We start from the raw sequence: 21496 nt of genomic DNA, 5'->3' as shown, positions 1-21496 counted from the left end.
GACCAACTGTACCAGGTTGAGGCCTGTGCCATTAACAGTGCAAAAATGGTAGCGATTAAATATTCCCCTTGAAAATCAATAGGTGAATTTTTGATTGGTTTTTGTAGGCCCCACTTTTCTGAATATGAATCCCAGTCACCCAGTGACCAACTGTGTGAGAATCCTGCCATTAACCGTGTAAAAATGGCTGCCGTTTACATTTTCCCAGTGAAATTTTGTCTCCGCCCACTTTTTGGTTAAGGGGATAAAAAGTATCCTATATGTTATTCCAGGTAATGTACTACCGGTATGTGTGTGCCAAATTTCATTCACCTCCGTTCAGCCATTGTTGCGTAATCGAGTAACAAACATCCAAACATTCACATTTTCACATTTATATTAGTAAGATTTTCAAATTTTAATATGAAGGAAATATATCAATATAGAAAGGACCAGAGTGGTTTAAATTATAAAACAACATATTTTTCTTATGAAATCTTTATGCTATGCATGACTAGGGCTGTGCTGGGGGTGTGGCAGGGGTGTGGCCTAAGTGTCCCTCTTTATTATCTCAAAATGTTGTGAGGTAAGTGTTTTCGTTCTGTAGGTGCAAGAGTTCAGGCGCACTTTAACAATTATGTACTGTATGTCTTGCTCTTATATTAGTGGTTATTTATTTATGTTTACTTTTATACTTGCAGTCAAGTGACTCACTTGTTCCTCACATTTATGGTTATTAATGGCATAGCGCAGCAGATCTCTCTACTTAAGAAGAGCATCATCCATCAGAAGGCTTGTGAGTCATGACTGTATCAGTGGGAAAGAATCTAATGTGCAATATAAATGTTTAATCCCGACGTCTTATTATTACTGCGTGCTTCCGTACATGTAAAGTTACTGATTTGTACATCATTAAACCATTCCTTAGAAGATATTGGTGACAGAATATACAGACTTTTATTTTCTGACATATGTAACGGGAAAAGCAGAGATGGACTAAAATGTTACAAAAGTAAAACTTTCTGTTTCTTGAAAACGGGTCATTACAGATCAGGGGCATACTGGGGACTGAGCAGCCACTGCAACTGCAGGGGGCCCCGAGCTGTAGGAGGGAGTCCATAGCCAGTCTTTGACCTGAGCGACTGGAGCAGTCGCTCAGGGCTCCAGCTTCCAAGGGGGCACCTATAGCTGGCTACGTATACTGAGAGAGGGCACCTACTCCTGACCTCCGATACGGGGCACCTATAGCTGGCTACCTATACTGAGAGAGGGCACCTACTCCTGACCTCCGATACGGGGCACCTATAGCTGGCTACCTATACTGAGAGAGGGCACCTACTCCTGACCTCCGATACGGGGCACCTATAGCTGGCTACCTATACTGAGAGAGGGCACCTACTCCTGACCTCCGATACAGGGCACCTATAGCTGGCTACCTATACTGAGAGAGGGCACCTACTCCTGACCTCCGATACAGGGCACCTATAGCTGGCTACCTATACTGAGAGAGGGCACCTACTCCTGACCTCCGATACAGGGCACCTATAGCTGGCTACCTATACTGAGAGAGGGCAACTACTCCTGACCTCCGATACGGGGCACCTATAGCTGGCTACCTATACTGAGAGAGGGCACCTACTCCTGACCTCCGATACAGGGCACCTATAGCTGGCTACCTATACTGAGAGAGGGCACCTACTCCTGACCTCCGATACGGGGCACCTATAGCTGGCTACCTATACTAAGAGAGGGCACCTACTCCTGACCTCCGATACGGGGCACCTATAGCTGTCTACCTATACTGAGAGAGGGCACCTACTCCTGACCTCCGATACGGGGCACCTATAGCTGGCTACCTATACTGAGAGAGGGCACCTACTCCTGACCTCCGATACGGGGCACCTATAGCTGGCTACCTATACTGAGAGAGGGCACCTACTCCTGATCTCCGATACGGGGCACCTATAGCTGGCTACCTATACTGAGAGAGGGCACCTACTCCTGACCTCCGATACGGGGCACCTATAGCTGGCTACCTATACTGAGAGAGGGCACCTACTCCTGACCTCCGATACAGGGCACCTATAGCTGGCTACCTATACTGAGAGAGGGCACCTACTCCTGACCTCCGATACAGGGCACCTATAGCTGGCTACCTATACTGAGAGAGGGCACCTACTCCTGACCTCCGATACGGGGCACCTATAGCTGGCTACCTATACTGAAAGAGGGCACCTACTCCTGACCTCCGATACGGGGCACCTATAGCTGGCTACCTATACTGAGAGAGGGCACCTACTCCTGACCTCCGATACAGGGCACCTATAGCTGGCTACCTATACTGAGAGAGGGCACCTACTCCTGACCTCCGATACAGGGCACCTATAGCTGGCTACCTATACTGAGAGAGGGCACCTACTCCTGACCTCCGATACGGGGCACCTATAGCTGGCTACCTATACTGAGAGAGGGCACCTACTCCTGACCTCCGATACAGGGCACCTATAGCTGGCTACCTATACTGAGAGAGGGCACCTACTCCTGACCTCCGATACAGGGCACCTATAGCTGGCTACCTATACTGAGAGAGGGCACCTACTCCTGACCTCCGATACAGGGCACCTATAGCTGGCTACCTATACTGAGAGAGGGCACCTACTCCTGACCTCCGATACGGGGCACCTATAGCTGGCTACCTATACTGAGAGAGGGCACCTACTCCTGACCTCCGATACGGGGCACCTATAGCTGGCTACCTATACTGAGAGAGGGCACCTACTCCTGACCTCCGATACAGGGCACCTATAGCTGGCTACCTATACTGAGAGAGGGCACCTACTCCTGACCTCCGATACAGGGCACCTATAGCTGGCTACCTATACTGAGAGAGGGCACCTACTCCTGACCTCCGATACGGGGCACCTATAGCTGGCTACCTATACTGAGAGAGGGCACCTACTCCTGACCTCCGATACAGGGCACCTATAGCTGGCTACCTATACTGAGAGAGGGCACCTACTTCTGACCTCCGATACAGGGCACCTATAGCTGGCTACCTATACTGAGAGAGGGCACCTACTCCTGGCTACCTATTCTGAGGGCACAACACCTGACTTCCTATTCTGGGGGCACCTATACCTGGCTACCAACCTATACTTAGTCTGAGGGCATTTTATTGGGGGGGGCGCACTGCAGCTTAACACGTGGTGCAAGTTGTCGGGCCGACCTCAGGTTTCACAGCGCCCTGAGCGAAACTTGATTTTTATGCCCCCCTCCATCCTCTTCGTGCATGCATGCACACACACACACACAACCACGCACGCACACACAGGCCCATATGCAATTCACCTTTTCTCCTGAGATATCTCCTAGGACAGTGGTTCCCAACCTTTTTGACGTTGTGACACATCATGCCAAATGCTCAGATCTCCGTGATACATCACATACTGTATAATAGAAAAATACTATTAATAACCACGAATGGATGGAAAGAGTGCGTCATCCTGAATATACTTAAAAATGAAGGCTAGAACCTTTCAGGAATATTAATAATAACAATCAGTGGGACAGTTAGCTGCCCCTCCTTTTACAATAATAGCACAGCACCGACAATTTGCACCATGCACTATAGCCGCAGTGCGCCCCCCCAAAAAAATAATGCCCTCAGACTCAGTATAGGTAGGTAGCCAGGTATAGGTGCCCCCAGTATAGGATCTCATGTGTAGGTGCCCTCAATATAGGTTGCCAAGCAGAGGTGCCCCAGTATAGGAAGTCAGTTCAAGGTTTCCACCCCCCCATAGGTAGCCAGGCGTAGGTGCCTCCAGTATATATAGCCAGGAGTAGGTGCCCTGCCCTCCCTCAGTAAAGGTAGCCAGCTATAGGTGCCCCCAGTATAGGAAATCAGGTGTAGGTGCCCTCAGTATAGGCAACCAGCTATATAGGCGCCCCCTTGAAAGCCAGCGTCCTGAGCTCAGGTAGAGTGACCATATTTTTGTGGGTCCAACCTGGGACGGGGGGGGGGGGGGCGTGGGGGGGCGGCGCGCACAGCGCGCCGCGGCGAAAAGTGGGAAGGAGTGAGGAGCACGCAGCGGCGAAGACTGGGGGAGGGGGGCCGCGCCGAAAAAATGGGCGTGGCCATGACATTGTATGGGCGGAGCTAACGTAATGATGTAACAGCGAGGCATAAGAAAGCAGTGTTTACGCCATGATGTGGACAAACGAGACTTTGTATCATGGGTGTGCAGAAACTGTGTGATGCTAATAGTATACCGTAACCACAAAGCAGCAAACATAGCCATCTATGACCATTAAATAATAAATGCAGTAACAGTTACCCCGGACACCAGAAAATAAACGCAATAGGCAACATGTCAGTATAAAATAAATGCAATGCGGGCAAACATGTCAGTACAAAATAAACGCAATGCGGGCAACATGTCAGTACAAAATAAACGCACTGCGGGCAAACATTTCACCAGAAAAGAAACGCACTGCGGCCAAACATTTCACCAGAAAAGAAACGCACTGCGGGCAAACATTTCACCAGAAAAGAAACGCACTGCGGCCAAACATTTCACCAGAAAAGAAACGCAATGCGGGCAAACATTTCGCCAGAAAAGAAACGCACTGCGGGCAAACATTTCGCCAGAAAAGAAACGCAATGCGGGCAAACATTTCGCCAGAAAAGAAACGCACTGCGGGCAAACATTTCACCAGAAAAGAAACGCACTGCGGCCAAACATTTCGCCAGAAAAGAAACGCAATGCGGCAAACATTTCGCCAGAAAAGAAACGCACTGCGGGCAAACATTTCGCCAGAAAAGAAACGCACTGCAGGCAAACATTTCGCCAGAAAAGAAACAATGCGGGCAAACAATAACATTTCACTAGAAAAGAAACAATGCGGGCAAACATTTCACCAGAAAAGAAACAATGCGGGCAAACATTTCACCTGGAAAAGAAACAATGCGGGCAAACATTTCACCAGAAAAGAAACAATGCGGGCAAACATTTCACCTGGAAAAGAAACAATGCGGGCAAACATTTCACCAGAAAAGAAACAATGCGGGCAAACATTTCACCTGGAAAAGAAACAATGCGGGCAAACATTTCACCAGAAAAGAAACTATGCGGGCAAACATTTCACCTGGAAAAGAAACAATGCGGGCAAACATTTCACCTGGAAAAGAAACAATGCGGGCAAACATTTCACCAGAAAAGAAACAATGCGGGCAAACATTTCACCTGGAAAAGAAACAATGCGGGCAAACATTTCACCTGGAAAAGAAACAATGCGGGCAAACATTTCACCTGGAAAAGAAAGCATTTACTCACCTGGCAGAAGTGTCCGGCCTCTGGCGCGCTGCTCCGTCCCGGGACCGTCTTCCTCCTCCTGCTCTTCTCTCCCGCGCTGACAGGGCTACGGCAAGATGGCGCCCGAAGCCCTGTACTAGTGACACAAATAGGTCTCCAGTACAGGGCTTCGGCAGCCATCTTGCCGTAGCCCTGCTCGCCTGCCGGTGTCGGAAACAGACACCGGAAGAGGAGGCTGGAGCGGGGCTGCGGGCAATGAACTGGCACGGCGTCTATAGACGCCGCTGCCAGTTCATGCGGAGAGAGTGGCCAGAGTCCCGAGGCCGGGACGTCCCGCTGCTGAAAGCGGGACGTTTCCCGGGACCTCATTAAGCCTGGGACAGCGGACCCCGAATCCGGGACGTGTCCCGGGCAATCCGGGACGTCTGGTCACTCTAGCTCAGGTCAAAGGCCGGCTTTGCCTATGATTCCAAATTGGGCGGTTGTGGGGGGAAGGGGGGGGGGGGTAACTGTCCCACTGATTATTTTTATTAATATTCCTGAAAGGTTCTCTCTATGTGTGCTGTTACCAGGGGAACTGCTCTCCTTCCTTCACCCCCTGGTAACAGCACATTTTAAGATGTATGTATGTATGTGTGTATGTGCAGTGGCGGACATACGGCCGTGCAGGCCGTGCTGCCACACGAGACCCCTGAAGTTCTGCTGCTTCAGGGGCCCATTAAGTATTGCAGGTTTTTTTTTTTATTTTTTTTATTATTTTTTTTTTTATTTTTATTTTTTTTAACCTGGGGGGCCCAACTTCTGTCCTCCCCCCTCACCTCGCCCCCCCCCCCTCATGCGGCGGGAGAGCGGAAAATACAAGAAGTCTCCGGCCGGGGCGGCAGCTGCCGCTTGGTCTCCAACTTTGGAGACATATCGGAAACTAAGCAGCAGCTGCCTCTAGCGTCTGCTGCAGCCCTGGCCGGAGACTTCCTGTATTTTCTGCTCTCCCGCCGGCTGCAGCGCATACCGGGAGGGGGGCCCCGAGGTGAGTGAGGGAGGATAGGAGTCGGGCCCCCCACCCGGATAGCTACCCACCCGGCTACCTTACCCACCCACCCGGCTACCTACCCCGCTACCTAACCATCCACCCGGCTACCTACCCGGCTACCTAACCAGGCTACCTACCCACCCACCCGGCTACCTAGCTACCCACCCGGCTACCTAACCACCCTGCCGGCTATCTACCTGGCTACCTACCCACCCGGCTACCTAACCACCCGGCTACCTAGCTACCCACCCGGCTACCTAACCACCCTGCCGGCTATCTACCTGGCTACCTACCCACCCGGCTACCTACCCACCCGGCTACCTAGCTACCCACCCGGCTACCTAACCACCCTGCCGGCTACCTACCTGGCTACCTACCCACCCGGCTACCTAGCTACCCACCCGGCTACCTGACCACCCTGCCGGCTATCTACCTGGCTACCTACCCACCCGGCTACCTACCCACCCGGCTACCTAGCTACCCACCCGGCTACCTAACCACCCTGCCGGCTACCTACCTGGCTACCTACCTACCCACCCGGCTACCTAGCTACCCACCCGGCTACCTAACCACCCTGCCGGCTATCTACCTGGCTACCTACCCACCCGGCTACCTAGCTACCCACCCGGCTACCTAACCACCCTGCCGGCTATCTACCTGGCTACCTACCCACCCGGCTACCTACCCACCCTGCTGGCTACCTACCCACCCGGCTACCTACCCACCCACCCGGCTACCTACCCACCCACCCGGCTACCTACCCACCCGGATACCTACCTACCCACCCACCCGGCTACCTACCCACCCGGCTACCTAACCACCCTGCCGGCTATCTACCTGGCTACCTACCCACCCGGCTACCTACCCACCCGGCTACCTAGCTACCCACCCGGCTACCTAACCACCCTGCCGGCTATCTACCTGGCTACCTACCCACCCGGCTACCTAACCACCCTGCCGGCTATCTACCTGGCTACCTACCCACCCGGATACCTACCTACCCACCCGGCTACCTACCCACCCGGCTACCTAACCACCCACCCGGCTACCTACACACCCACCCGGCTACCTACCTACCCACCAGGCTACCTACCTACCTACCCACCCGGCTACCTACCAACCCACCAGGCTACCTACCCACCCACCCAGCTACCTAACCACCCACCTACCCACCCACCAGGCTACCTACCCACCCGCCTACCCAGCCACCCACCAGGCTACCCACCCAGCTACCCAGCCACCCACCAGGCTGCTTACCCACCCGGCTAAGGGCTACCTACCTACCCACCCGGCTGCCTACCTACCCACCAGGCTACCTATCCACCCAACCACCCATGGGAGCTGCGCGCCGGATGGAGGCTGGGACAGGAGGTCTGCTGCTGCAGGTGAGTAAATGTTTTTTTTTTATTATTTATTTTAGCAGGTGTATGTTCTGGGCAGGTCTGCCACATGATTGCGTGTATGTTCTGGGCAGGTCTGCCACATGATTGCGTGTATGTTCTGGGCAGGTCTGCCACATGATTGCATGTATGTTCTGGGCAAATTTGCTACATGATTGCATGTGTTTTCTGGGCAAATCTGCCGACATGATTGCACGTATTTTCTGGGCATATCTGCCGACATGATTGCACGTATTTTCTGGGCATATCTGCCGACATGATTGCACGTATTTTCTGGGCATATCTGCCGACATGATTGCAGGTATTTTCTGGGCATATCTGCCGACATGATTGCACGTATTTTCTGGGCATATCTGCCGACATGATTGCACGTATTTTCTGGGCATATCTGCCGACATGATTGCACGTATTTTCTGGGCATATCTGCCGACATGATTGCACGTATTTTCTGGGCATATCTGCCGACATGATTGCACGTATTTTCTGGGCATATCTGCCGACATGATTGCACGTATTTTCTGGGCATATCTGCCGACATGATTGCACGTATTTTCTGGGCATATCTGCCGACATGATTGCACGTATTTTCTGGGCATATCTGCCGACATCATTGCACGTATTTTCTGGGCATATCTGCCGACATCATTGCACGTATTTTCTGGGCAAATCTGCCGACATGATTGAATGTATTTTCTGGGCAAATCTGCTCACATTATGGGCTCTATTCATAAAAAAGTTGTTGCGAGAAAACTCCTGGAGGGAAAATACCGCAGCGGTATTTTACACTTCTGGGTGGTCATTCAAAAAAATCTTGAAAGCTGCGATGCAAGAGCGGAGATCTCCCGCTGAAAGCTGGCGGTAAGCTGTCGGAAGGCATGCGGAAACACTTCAGCCGGCAGGGTCCCTCCGTGCACTGCTCTCTCTGGGAGGTCTGTCCCATTCACTTGTATGTAATCCGCAAAATCAGAGGAAGCGGTATTTCCCGTCCACATACCGCTTCCTCTAATATTTATGAATGGCCATTTTGTTACTTTTTTCTAGATAAATCTAGAAAAACCCTGGAGAAGGCGGAAATTTCTCGCTCTGCTGGGGGATTGTAGATTTTCATGCGGGAACAGCTTTTTTGAATGCCCACTTTGCTAAATGGACGGGAAAATCCGCTGTTTTGAGCGGAAAACTTGCGGGAAGGTTTTATGAATAGAGCCCTATGTGTATTTTCTTGAGAAAACCTGCACAATTATGTGAATTTTCTGGGGAAAGGGTCACCAAAACTTGGGCCCACTGTCTTTGCGTTGCACTTTTCAAGGGAACCTGAGGTGAGAATAATATTGAGGCTGCCATATTTCTCTCCTTTTAAGCAATACCAGTTGCCTGGTTGCCGTTCTGGTCCTCTGCCTCTTATTCTTTCAACCATAGACCCTGAACAAGCATGCAGCAGGTCAGGGGTTTCTGACAATATTGTCAGAACTGAGAAGATTAAGCTGCATGCTTGTTGCTGGTGTAATTCAGTTTATTACTGCAGCCAAATAGATCAGCAGGGCCGCCAGGCAACTAGTATTGTTTAAAAGGAAATAAATATGGCAGCCTCCATATCACTCTCACCCCGGGATCACTTTAAATTACAGTTAGCTCCGCCCTTATCCGGTCATTGCCACGCCCATTTTTTGCCGCGGCGCTACGCGCCGCAGGTTCTATCCACGCCCATTTTTTGCCGCGGCGCGCTTCGCGCGCCACAGGTTATAGCTACACCCATTTTTGGGCGCGGCGCGCTTCGCGCGCCGCAGGTCAGGGGGGCCCACAATTGATATTTTGCACAGGGGCCCACTGCTGCCTGTGTCCGCCACTGTGTATGTGTGTATGTGTACACATGTATTTTAAATAAATAATTTTTTGTAGTAGATGTTCCCAATCTGAGAAGCAAAAAGTACAAAGCAGCAGTGGTGCAGAGCGGACGGACGGGATTCGAGCACCTGGAACCTGTGTGTGTGCTCCCTATAATGTTCCCCACTGTGCTCCATAAAGCTCAGGCAGGGAGGGGGGCAGATCTAGATCTAGATGTATGTGTGTGTGGAGGGGGGGTTCTGGGAGTGGGACATCTCTAGCTAATAGGGGGTAAGTAAGTGTGGCCGGTCCAAAGTCCGCATCGGGCCTTTAGCTACGCCACTGTTAATTGCATATGGGCCAACAGAGTGAAATATTGAGTGAGAGCATGGGAGAAACTAGAGGAGACAACAATAGTGGTGAGCGAGAGCAGAAAGAGATAAGGAGGAGAGATGGAGAAGGAACAAGACAAAAATAGAGAAGCAGGGTGGAGGATCGATGGAGTGATGTCACTTCCTGAATCCTCCTGGGCTTCATAACTACTCTACTGTAGCCTGTGTGATTGGCTATGTTGTAGAAAGTAGGAAATAGGGCAAGGAGACGTACAGACAGTTCTTTTAACATAAGACCAGATAGAGAGTTTTTTTTTCCCTCTAATCAGCTAATTAAATCTGAGAAGACCTTGAGGTATGTTCTATATTTTGAGCTGGGATTTGAAAATGCTACATAAAAGCTTTTTGAAGTTAGTCCTTTAATACCTCCTACTTTATTCTACACTGTCAATGTTACATGTATGAACAGACAATAGTATGTGAAATTCCATTAGCACTTACTTTACATGCATTATATAACTATTAAGATAAAGCTGCTGCCATGCTACTTTCGCAAAACAAAAGGAAGCTGTAGTTTGTCCTATATATATATTAGACACTAATTTCAGCCTAGAACACTTAATGAAGCATTGCTACAATTCCGTAACAGCAATCAGCCAAGTCCTTTGTGCTGAACTCTGCAGCTATTTACAGGCATAGGATGACTCTTGTACATTCGCACATCTGTAATCAGCGCCTTTAGCCTAAGGTCAGACCTAATCAGAGGAACGTCAATCTACTGAAAGGAATTACTCCTACAAAGCAGGAGGTATATGAGAATACATCATTTTTTTTCCTCTCCCCTCCCTCAAGTGTGTTAACTTTCATCATGGCAGTGGTTTGTACATCCAACAACAGTCTGGTGTGTTCTTGTTAATGACTAGAGTGTAACAGATTGCGGAAAATCCGCCGCGCGGACTGGCAGCGAGGCGGCTGGTTCCGCGTCCAGCTCGGCGGTTTGCATGCGGCAGCATGCGTCTGATGTGGCTGGGCCTGGTAGTGCACACAGATTGAGGAATACGCGTGCGCTGAGAGGCAGAACCTTTATGACAAACGAGGAGGGATCAGCTGACCAGGCTGGTCAGCTGAACTCAGAGCGAGTGGCTATTGGTTGATCAGCGATGGGTGGCGCCGGGGAGCGCCGCTCTATATATAGTTATTGCTATTCAGTCTCAAAGTTGTCTGCCGTTGCGAACACTTACGTGAAAGCACTCAGACCATAGTCAGATCCCACAGTGTGTTAGAACCAGGAGGACCTGGGAATTCACACTGAGCTAGATTACTTCTGTGTTACTATTGTGTTATACTTCAGACTAGTTCCAGGGTGTTGAGACCATGGACCTCACACCCAAGACTAGGGATACTGTGTTACCATTGTGTTATACTTCTGACTAGTTCCAGGGTGTTGAGACCATGGATCTCACACCCAAGACTAGGGATACTGTGTTACCATTGTATTATACTTCAGACTAGTTCCAGGGTGTTGAGACCACGGACCTCACACCCAAGACTAGGCATTGTTTGATTTCTGTTATGACCTATTGCATTCCTGACTATCCTTCTGCTTTCTGATTCGGTACCTACGCATATCTGATTACCTGTTGCCAACCCTGCCTGTCCCTGGTTACCGAATCAGCCTTCTGTCTCTGTACCTTATCTGCCCGTGTGTTGCCGACCTAGCCTGCCCGACCTTGCGAGCTATCCCTCTCCATTGAGAGATTAGTCTCCAGTCCTGCTTGTGACGCCCACCTTCTAGGTGTCACGTAGCCACAGGGCCTTCTTGCTATTCAGCCTGGGGCTCCACCCCCTTTGGAAGTCTCAGGCTGTTGGAAGGTCTTCGCACTTCCCAGAGGGAGGTATTTCTCATACTGCCAAGGACCACCTGCTCCTTGGGTGGTCCCACTCAAAGTCATTACTGTTGCACCAAACACTCACACTATATAGGTGTCCAGAGGTTAGTTATACTTGTATTATTGGTGATTCTGCAGATCACCAATAATCAGATTCTCTCTGTGTGTTGACACCAATCGTTACATAGAGTACCCAAGCCGAAGCTCAGGTACAATATTAGGTACTTACCTAAAGAGAGGAAAGCCTCAGGATCCTATTGAGGCTTCCCTCCCTGCTCTGATATCCTCTGTCACTTTAAAGAGGAACCCTGAGGACAGATAGAGATGGACCAAACTGTTCTGCTGGTGAATAGTTCCCAGCGAACAAGGGGTGTTCGCGTTCGCCCCCCTCTGGTGAATACATGCAGTGTTTGATTTGCCCCCTATACATTATAATGGAGCCAAACCTTCACCCCTCACCCCAGAGTCAGCAGACACATGGCAGCCAATCAGCTACCCCTCCCACCTGCCCCCCCCCCCCCACTGATCAGAAAGACGATGAAACGCCAGCTAACCAGGGCGTGGCTTTTAATGTTTATGGTATTATATGATTCATAAACGAGCGCTGCTCCAATAGCGCTCATTCAGAACAATTAGCGGCCGATATGCACGCTAAGGTCGCTCCTTGCAGTGTAGATGCCTTACTTAGTTATGTACATTTAAATATCGTCCACTGCTGTGAAGTATCGCGACTGTGATACTTCACTAGCACATGGGCTACTATATTACTTAACATAGTAGTGGCCGCGCTAATGAAGCATCTTTCCAGCAGCACCCAGCATTTAAAGGAAGGAACACATTTTAAGGGAAGCAACGCGTGTAACTAAGTAAGGCACGCTACGCTGCAAAGAGTGAGCGTAACGTCCATGGAGGGCGCTAATTGTTTTTTAACGAGCGCTGCTGGAGCAGCGCACATTTCTGAATCAACCGCCAGGCGTGGAAGTCACCCAGGTGAATCGGAGGGATCATAGATCAGGAGGATGTGGTACCCTACAGAAACCCAAACTTGATTACCATGCATACTCATACAATGCTATAAATGACCTACACCTGTGAGTGCCAAACATGTTTACGGTACAGTATGTTACAATTTTGGTATGTGAGTTGATCTGAAGCATGAGCTGCTATATATCATGGGAGCATCCTGTATGCGAGCAGTGGTGAGTCTGTGTGTGTGTGTGTGGGGGGGGGGGTGCTATATCAGCCATACAGCGCCCCCTGATGATCCGTTTGAGAAAAGGAATAGATTTCTCATGGGAAAGGGGGTATCAGCTACTGATTGGGATGAAGTTCAATTCTTGGTTTAAGTTCCTCTTTGAGCCCTGTTTTAAGATACTGAAGTTTCAAACCAGCTCCTTGTTAGCCCACATTTCAAAACATGAGGGGTTGGCTGAAGTGTTACTAACAATTCGCACTGTAATCATAAGACCGATAATTTAAAGGCAGGTAGGGGAAAAGAAGACATGCAAAGGAGTGGGGGCATTTTAGAAGTACATTTGGACACATATGATAGCTACTTAGAGCGCAGTGTAAGCACAAACCACCAGTCTGCAACATGCAGGTACCTTCAAATATGGTTAATGTAAAAAAATATATATATAATTTGTATATTCCCATAGAAATTAAACACATCAGATTGGCTATTTGTGTCTCCGCCCCCCTTCAGCGCTTGAACCCCAGGCACCCAATGACCAACTGTAGCAGGTTTTAGGCATCTGCTATTAACAATGTAAAAATGGCAGAACTTTAAATATCCCGTTACAAAGTTAAGAAAAAGTGGGGGAAGGCTGCGCATCCCTAGACACATGCTGCAATGGAATGGTTAATCGCACAGGCATACACCGCCTCTACTAGACTGAAAAAATGCATGCCCTGCATCCAAAACAATGCTAACATTTATTAGTTTTGGATGCAGGGCATGCATTTTTTCAGTCTTATAGAGGCGGTGTATGCCTGTGCGATTAACCATTCCAATGCAGCATGTGTCTAGGGATGCGCAGCCTTCCCCCCACTTTTTCTTAACTTTGTAACTGTATAACTATCAGGTTAGCTGCTCCCAGCCCCTCCTTCTGAGTTTCCTATTTGCATAATAAGTAGTAGCATATTTGCATATGATTTGCATCTGAATTGAATGCGAAGTGTGTAGAAAGTCTATATAGGTGCTGCACACTGAGCTGGTGGTCATTTCAGATGCAGCCTTAGTGGTATGCGCTGGCGTTCTCCTCGCACTTTAAATATCCCCCTTGAAAATTAACAGGTGGGTTTTGATTGGCTATTATAGGCTCCCCTCACTTCCCTGAATAATTATCTCAGTCACCCATTGACCATCTGGGCAAAGTTTGAGAACCCTGCCATTAACAGTGTAAAAAGGGCTGCAGTTTGTATTTTCCCAATGTTCCCAGTGAAATTTTTTTTTGGCTCCACCCACTTTTTTGTAACCTGGACACAAAGTCTCTAAGTGACCAAGTTTGCGAGCTTTGGGGTCCTTAGCATCAATAATTTGTAGTTTCCCAGTGAAATAAAAAAAAAATCTGATTTGCTGTTTGTGGCTCCATCCCTCCTGAATTTGAACCCAAGTAACCTAGTGACCAACTGTACCAGGTTTGAGGCTTGTGCCATTAACAGTGTAAGAATGGCAGCAATTTTAATATTCCCCTTGAAAATCAACAAGCACATTTTGATTAGCTTTTTAAGGCTCCACCTACTTTTCTGAATATTAATCCCAGTCACCCAGTGACCAACTGTGCAAAGTTTGAGAACCCTGCCATTAACAGCGAAGAAGGGCTGCAGTTTACATTTTCCCAGGGAAATCTGTTTTTGACTCCACCCAGTTTTTGTAACCTTGACACAATGACCAAGTTTGTGAGCTTTTTGGTTCCTGGCATCAAAATTGTGTGAATGGAAGCAGTTTATCCAGTAAAGAACTCTGATTGGCTGTTTGTGGCTCCACCCCAGTCACTTAATGATCGACTGTAGCAGGTTCGAGACCTCTGCCATTAACAGTGTAAGAATGTCTGCAGTTTCAATACTCTCCTTTAAAATCATTAGGTGAATTTTGATTGCCTGTTGTAGGCTCCACCGACTTTTCTGAATATTAATCCCAGTCACCCAGTGACCAACTGTGTCAATTTTGAGAACCCTGCCATTAAGGGCCTGTTCAGACTGTCAGCGTTTGTAGAACGCGTATAAATTCAAAAAAACGCAAGTTGAAAAAAGCATGCGTTTTTCTTGCGTTCTAATGCGTTTTCTATTTGCGTTTTGCACACACACATGACCCAGAAAAAAAAAGAATTATGGGAACCGCAGAGGGAAACGTACGCTAAAAACGCAATAGTACGCGTTTTTGATACGCGTCCATAGACTTTCAGTGCATCCGTTTCTATGCGTGACGCACAGAACTGCTTGCAGCAATGCGGATGAGAAATGTATGCGTTTCATACGCATACATGTGAACGAGGCCATTAGAAGACATTAATAGCCGTTTCTATGAGGAAAGTCTGCCTGTATGCGTTCTGGAAAAACGGCTAGGAACGCACATAGTCTGAACAGGCCCTAACAGTGTGAGAAAGGCTGCAGTTTATATTTTCCCATGTAAAAAGTTGTTTTTGGCTCCGCCCACTATTTTCAACCTTGACATATAGTCACTCAATTACCATGTTTATGAGCTTCGGGGTCTTTGGCATCAATAAGTTGCATTTTCCCATTGAAATTAAACAAATCTGTTTGTGGCCTGCCCCCTTTTCAGAATTTAAACCCCAGTCTCCTAGTGACTGACTGTACCAGATTTGAGGCTTGTGCCATTAAGAGTTTAAGAATGGCAGCAATGTAAATATTCCTCTTGGAAATCAATAGGTGAATTTTGATTGGTTGTTCTAGGCTCCACCCACTTTCCTGAATATTAATCCCAGTCATCCAGTTACTAACTGTGTCAAGTTTGAGAACCCTGCCAATAACAGAATGGCTGAAATCAATCTAACAAATTGGCTGTTGGTGGCTCTACCCCTTTAGTGAATTTGGACCCCAGTCACCCAGTGACTGACTGTTTCAGGTTTGAGGCCTCTGCCATTAAGTGTGTAAGAATGGTAGCAATGTAAATATTCCCCTTGAAAATCAGTAGGTGAATTTTGATTGGCTTTTGTAGGCTCCACCCATATTTCTAAATATTAATCCCAGTCACTCAGTGGCCAACTGTGTCAAGTTTGGGAACCCTGCCATTAACAGTGTAAGAATGGTTGCAGTTTATACTTTCCTATGTAAAAAAAATGTAGTTGGCGACGCCCACTTTTTTTTTAGTATCAATATTTTGTATGTTCTCATTGAAATTAAACAAACCTGATTGGCTGTTTGTGGCTCTGCCCCTTTCTGAATTTGAACCCCAGTCACCCAGTGACCAACTGTACCAGGTTTTGAGGCATCTGCTATTAACAGTGTAAGAATGTCAGCAATTAAAATATTCCCCTTGAAAATCAACAGGTGAATTTTGATTGGTTGTGGTCACTCGACCACGTTTATGACCAAGTTTATTAGCTTTGGGGTCCTTGGTATCAATAATCTGTATAGTCCCATAAAAATTAAACAAATCTGATGGGCTGTTTGTGGCTCCACCCATTTTGCTGAATGTTAATCCTAGTCACCCAGTGACCAAATGTGCAAAGTTTGAGAACCCTGCCATTAACAGTGCAAGAATGGCTGCAGTTTATATTTTCCCAGTGAAATTTGTTTTTGGCTCCGTCCACTTGTTGTAACCTTGACTCACAGTCACTCAATGACCAAGTTTGTGAACTTTGAGGTTCCTGGCATCAAAAATGTGTGAATGGAAGCAGTTTATCCCCCAAGGAAATATGATTGTCTGTTTGTGGTGCCGCCCCCTTTAGTGAATTTGGACCCCAGTCACCCAATGAATGACTGTAGCAAGTTTGAAGGCTCTGCCATTAACAGTGTAAGAATGGCAGCAGTTTAACCACTTTACCCCCCCCCCCCCCCCCCCAGTGCTAAATTTCTCCGTCCCTCTGCGCACCGATTCACCCCCAGGGACGGAGAAAGGTGCACTTGTTTGTTTACTGGCTGGGAGTGGGCGGGGAACTCGTGCGCACACTCCAGCCAGCCCGCACAGCAGGTGACTAATTGGACGTTAGGAGCAAGCGTTCCTAAATCCAATTAGACTCGCCGATTGCGAATAGAATGAAGACTGCTTCAAACAGAAGCAGTCTTCATTCATAACAATGTAAAATAAACAAACGTGCAGCGCGCGATCACGCGCCCCCGCGACCTGCGCACGCGCACACACACCTCGGCTCTGCAGTCCAATGATTGGTTATGGGGACCCCAGTCCCCAATAACCAATCATATTACAGAAATAAAGGAATGGAAGCAGCGCTGAAAGGTAAAAATCGCACTGGTGTTTCAGGGGTAAAACCCCTCAGTTGTGAAGTGGTTAAATATTCCCCTTGAAAATCAATAGGTGAATTTTGATTGTCTGTTGTAGGCTCCACACACTTTCCTAAATCTTAATCTCATTCACCCAGTGACCAAGTGTGCCAAGTTTGAAAACCCTGCGATTAACAGTGTCAGAATGGCTGCAGTTTACATTTTCAATGGGTGAAATTTGATTGGCTGTTTTATGCTCCGCCCACCTTTTCTGGATTTGTAACCTCAGTCACCAAGTGACCAACTGTGCCAAGTGTGGGGACTGTGGCTTGATTACTGTGAGAAAGGCAGCCTTTTACATTTTTTCCATTGACATGAATAGGGGAAATCTGATTGGCTGTTTGTAGCTCCGCCCAGGTGTTCAGGGGGGGCCCGAGACCCCCAGAACATATCATCCCAGGTAGTAAGGGATCTGTATACTAAGTTTCATTCAAATCGGTCAAGCCGTTTTCGAGTGATCGCGGCACATACACACATGCATACACACATACTGTAGATACATACATACATCCGATTTTATATATATAGATATATGTATATTTTTTTCTATCTGGCTAATTGGCTATAATGCCGACCTTCCAGCTAAAAGACTTTGTATGCTATTGATATGTAACATGTTCTGTATGAAGATTACACAATTAGAAGAATGTTGAAGCACTTGATCTGCAAATTGGCCTCATTTGAGTGATTTAGAGAGTATTATGCGTATTATAGCCAGAAAATTAGCATTACACCCAGGAAACCAGCATTATAGAAAGGATAACCATAATAACATTCTTCCTATTTCTTTCGCTAAATATTTACTCTATTAGTCTATTTGTCACGTCTATGCCAGATACGGTATGGTATTTATTGTATGGAATGTCGTGTCTGGGGATTTTCATTATTTTGAGTGCTTGAGCAGTGAACAGGTTGCCCATCATGAAGGCATATTTCAGCCAAGCGTCATGTTTAGCACTCACAGTATTTCCTAGACTAGGTGAGTATCTGTGCGGGTCTCAGATTGTCATGCATGTATGGTATGTAAAGTCTCTGAAGAGAGCTAGAAGCTCCCAATGGACTGAATGGCACAACATAAAAACGAGGCTAAGAACATGGGAACCTTCCAAGAAGCAGTTGTTAACAGTGCAGTTTTTAGGCATAGGCAAACCAGGCCAGTGCCTGAGGTGACACCTGTAGTTGGGAGCACCACAGAGATATTCATAGTAGCACACAGGGATTTATGTAATTCTTATACACAACTGCTAGTTTCATTAAAAGAGAGATGGATGGTAATTTTAACACCTAAATGGGCACTGGTGATTACAAAGCAGACCATGGCACTTGCTATTGATGTGCTGATGGATGGTTAAGGTTAGGTGTGGGAGAGTGGCTAAGGTTGGACATGGGGGGTTGTTAAGAATACCAGAGTCCCAAAAAAAGATGAGAAACGGGGGGAGCAGGCATGTATGGTGAGCTTTCCTGATGCTCTCTACTCCACCCTGTTCTCCTTTCAGCCCCCTCCTGTACCTGGAATTGCCCCATGGTCCCGTTTTGCTGTTGGCTTGGTCGGGAAGCATAGCGTCTTTCGGGGCCGGGCTGCACGCAGCCGCTGCCGGCACGCGCACCGCAGTACGCAACCCGCGTCTGTCAGAGGCGCTACTCCTGAACCCTACGAGCTACTGTTTGTGACCCCTTTCTATTGCCTGAGGAAGCGGGCTTTGCCTGTGAAACGCGTCACACTTTTGGGGTATTCATAATAAATTTGTTTAAATTATTCAGACAGTTGTTTCGTGTCTGCTTTTCGGAGGTAAGTCCACCGCTGCCTCCCTAGCACTTTTTAAAGTTTTATTACGTTTTATCCTGCTGGCGCCTCTGTTCTCTAGTCATCTTAGTCTAATAGCAGTCAGTGTGTGATGGCTGGGGTGGGAGGGATGGAGGAGCGCATGTCTCAGCCTTGGGTGCTGGAGGACCTTGTCCCGGATATGCTCCCAGTCACCTTTTAACTTAACTGTGCTCCCTGGGGCCCCTGCAGAGTCTTTGGCAGTGTAGTGTTTCACCTGCCGACCAGCACAGGTCACTTTGCTAAAGACTCTGCAGGGGCCCCAGGGAGCAACAGTTAAGATGGGGGGGGACACCTACTGGCTATGGGGCCCTGGGGCAATTGCCCCCTTTGCTTCTATGGTAGCGCCAGCCCGACACGTAGTAGAGAGGTGAGGTCCATTTTGGAATTCCCATCTGCAGCAATGTCCTAATCTAATAATAGACGTCACGTTTCCCTTACCATCGGGACTCAGGAGTGTTTCTGGCCCATAAGAGTTCCCCTGAAAGCAGATGGAACTCAATAAGGTGAAGGTCACACAACGCCTCACTGCTGTTTACGCGAAACTTCCTCCCTTAACCAAACAATGCTGCCAAAATCCTCTATCTGCTGAGAATATCTGCACTGAGAACCTGCCAGCGGATATATCTGCTTTACATCTGCACTGTATGTCAGGGCTGAAAGGAGGAAAGCCAAGTTCTAATGACACCTTCAGGATTTTTTCCCATCGCCATTCTGAAGTCATAAAGGCCCATCTCAGAACTCGCTACTCAACATTGTTCCTGCAGTGTATGGAAAGTATGCTACTAGTGGGGCTGCTACCGAATCCATTTACCTTCTCATTACTCTCAGCTGAAAAGACGGCACTTTTACTTATACAGTACTGTGCCAAAGTCTTACGGAACAAATGCAGCTGTAGAACTACTTTTAAAAAATAATACATCAAACAGCAATGAAACAGTCAGGCTTTGGGTCCACTACAGTGTTTTAGCAGCATTTTGGAAACTCTGGTGATTCCAAAAGTACTTACCTATGGAGAAGGAAGGCTCTGGGTCCTATAGAACATTCCCTCTCCTCTACCGGTCCCCTCATTGCAGGCAGTGGCAGCTCTCTTGTTTGAATCCCCCGCTGCGGGGAACTTCAGAAGTCTTTGGGAGCAGAGTTCTCCCGAAAACAGGCGGCTCTGTACTGTGCCTGCATGAGTGCGCAAGAGAGCATGATCGCGCAGGCGCAGTACCGAGCCTTCCATCTTTGGAAGCACTCGGGTTCCCAAAAACTTTCTGAAGCCTCCTTCGGCGGCAGATAGAGCAGAATTTGGCCAAATTGGTCAAATGCGGCTACCGGAAACCATCGCTAGAACGGGGTGGGGGTTGGAATACTTACACTCTCCTTAGGTAAGTATCTGGCTGTTTTTTTTTCAATCAGGCTCCCATTCACTTTAACGACCCCCAATGCTCAAGCAATACTGATCCTCGGCCGTTGTACACACATAATGTTTGTTGGCTGAAACAGTTGTTAGCAGCCATTTCAGCCGACGGTTATTGCATGTGTACACATAGCTTTAGAGGCTGTTGATCAGGAGTGCTGCCAGGCAACTGGTATTGTTTAACCTATTTTGGTTCCTGGACGTAGAAACTACGTCCAGGAACCATGCGCGCTACCGCGCGCTCAAGCGGCCGATCGCGCGCGTGCACGCGCGCTCCCGGCCCGTGGTTCGTTAGCCAGGCAATCAGTGAATCGGGCTATGGTGCCCGATCACTGATTCCTCTCCCCCGCTGAAAAAGCGACAGCTTCTCTCGGAAGCTGCGCCTTTTCTGGCTGTTACCTCCCCCATGCGTCGCTCTAAGCGTGTGTTACGCTTAGAGTGACGTCATGTAAACAAACTCATGGCCGCCATCTTGTGGCCAAAAAGTAATACTACAACTAAAAGTTAAAAAAATGAAAATCAACAAACATTTACATTATAAACCTATTGTTTACCTCCCACCCTCCCAAAACTACCCAAATAAAATGTTTAATATAAAAAAAAAAACATTACAATAAAAAAAAACATGTAAATATTTACCTAAGGGTCTAAACTTTTCAAATATCAATGTAAAGATGATATATTTCTATATTTTTTTTTATTTTAAACTTGTAAATAGTGATAGATGCAAAACGGAAAAAATGAACTTTTATTTCCAAATAAAATATTGTCGCCATACATTGTGATAGGGACATAATTTTAACGGTGTAATAACCGGGACATATGGGCAAATACAATACGTGAGTTTTAATTATGGAGGCATGTATTATTTTAAAACTATAATGGCTGAAAACTGAGAAATAATCAATTTTTTCCGTCTTTTTCTTTCTGTTAAAATGCATTTACAGTAAAGTGGCTCTTAGCAAAATGCAACCCCCAAAGAAAGCCTAATTGGTGGCGGAAAAAACAAGATATAGATCAGTTCATTGTGATAAGTAGTG

This window comes from Hyperolius riggenbachi, chromosome 2 (genome assembly GCF_040937935.1).
Source record: "Hyperolius riggenbachi isolate aHypRig1 chromosome 2, aHypRig1.pri, whole genome shotgun sequence".
NCBI classification, from domain to species: Eukaryota; Metazoa; Chordata; class Amphibia; order Anura; family Hyperoliidae; genus Hyperolius; species Hyperolius riggenbachi.
The sequence above is the reverse complement of the archived record's forward strand: the minus strand, read 5'-3'. Positions refer to the sequence as shown.